Genomic DNA, 1,998 nt, shown 5'->3' with positions numbered 1-1,998 from the left:
AACAAAGATGGCACACGGAGTGAGGCACTCAAGCCAAAGGCGGGAGAGATGGCCAGAGGCAAGGAAGAAATCAAAAGAAGTGGAAAAAAGCAACATCAACAGCCAACAAATGACACGCAAAGAGCTTCCCGCTTGTGTGTGTGGAATCCAAGCAGTCGGTGCTTCCCAGTCAAGAGACCGTGGCTGCGGGAAGCAGAGGAGGCCGATTTGGGGCAAAGAGGGGTGGGGGGTGGGAAAGTGCACACCGCAAATTACCGGTTGTTTTGTCTCCTGCTGGATGCTCCGTGAGGCTGCTTTCTCATCCCCCCGTTTGCTGGTTTCCGATAGGATTCCAAGATGGTGGATATGCGCTGTGTTAGCTGGTAGGGGCTCTCTGCATGAATCTCTCCTCGCTCTCCATTCTCTGTCAGTTTTCTCACTCCATTTGGTGCTTGGCTGAGCTCTTTATCTCGTCATTTGATGTTTTAAGGTTTCAGGATTGTTGTATTCTCTGTTTAGCTTAGTTTTTCGGATCTTTGCTGTGGAGGGACGGCGTAGTGCTTCTGCCTAGAGCGCCATTTTGCCGGAACTCTACTTAATTATTTTTAAGTGCTATATAAGTTTTATGATATGGCTATACCATAAGCTTTTTAGCCATTTCTCAATTTTATATATATATGTATATGTATATATATATGTATATATATATTTGAGTGGTTTATTTATTTATTGCTATTACCAATAATGCTGCAAAAAACATTGTTTTATGTCTTTTTTATGTACTTATAGTAGAATTTCTTTAGGATAGGTCACCTGGAGTAACTTCCCACTCGCACCCCCCGCTGCCCCCAGAGGGTAAGGAAAGTTTATTTCATGGGGTGACTTTCATAGTCATAGTCACTAAAAACAGAACAACTTGCACATTTCAATAGTTTCTCCTGCCAGCACAGATACAACACTGATGAAGTAACATTTTGATAGCTATTTCCAAGTTTCCTTCCAATCAAGCTGTATCATATATTCTATAAGGACACTAGTTTTCTCACTCTTGCCAGAATAATGACAGTTACAAACAAAAGAGTTATTTTGAAATTTGCATTTCCATAATTTCTTATAAGGGTTAGCATCTATTCATGTTTTTATTGGCCAATTGTATTTCTTTTGTGACTTCTGTTCATAATCTCTGTCCATTTTTCTACTATGTGGCTTGTGTTTTATTAATTTATAGGGATTTTTATATATTCTTCACAGTAATGTTATGTATTATATATGTTGCAAATAACTTCTCCAAGTATTTTTGTTTGTTTGTTTATAATTTTTTTTTTCATTAAGAGGATTTAATTTCAGCGTGTTTAATGCTTTCTGGGTTTTCTAGCTTCCCAACCCCAATATTACAAGAATATTGTCATAATTTCCTCTAATATTTTCCTAGTTTTATATTTTATGCTTACCTCTTAAATCTATCAATAATTTGTCTATAGTGCTTAGTATAGATTTAATTTAATTTGTTAGAATGGATAGCTAATTTTCCCAGCACCATTTATTAGATGTGTCCTTACCCTGATTTGAAGGAGCCCTGGTGGTGTTGTGGTTAAGGGCTTAGCTGCTAACCTAAAGGTCAGCTGTTAGAACCCACCAGCCACTCCATGGGAGAAAGATGTGGCAGTCTGCTTCTGTGAAGATTACAGCCTTGGAAACCCTATGGGGCAATTCTACTGTGTTCTATAGGGTCACTATGAGTTGGAATTGACTCAATAGCAATGGGTTAACCTTGATTTGAAATATTACTTTTATTTTAATCCAAATTTCCTTACATATGTGGATCTCTACCATGTTCCATTGATTTTTTATATTCCTGTGCCATTTTTATACTCTTTTAACATTTTTAATGTTTAATATAGTTTAAAAAATATTTTTAATTAAAAGAAATCTAAACAGGAAAATCTTCCTGCATTATTCTTTCTTAGATATTCTCATTTATGTTATGGCTTATTAAGCTTTTTTATTTTTATTTTTTAA

The sequence above is a fragment of the Trichechus manatus genome, unplaced genomic scaffold, assembly GCF_000243295.1.
Source record: "Trichechus manatus latirostris isolate Lorelei unplaced genomic scaffold, TriManLat1.0 scaffold00080, whole genome shotgun sequence".
NCBI classification, from domain to species: domain Eukaryota; kingdom Metazoa; phylum Chordata; class Mammalia; order Sirenia; family Trichechidae; genus Trichechus; species Trichechus manatus.
This window is presented reverse-complemented; position numbering follows the sequence as displayed.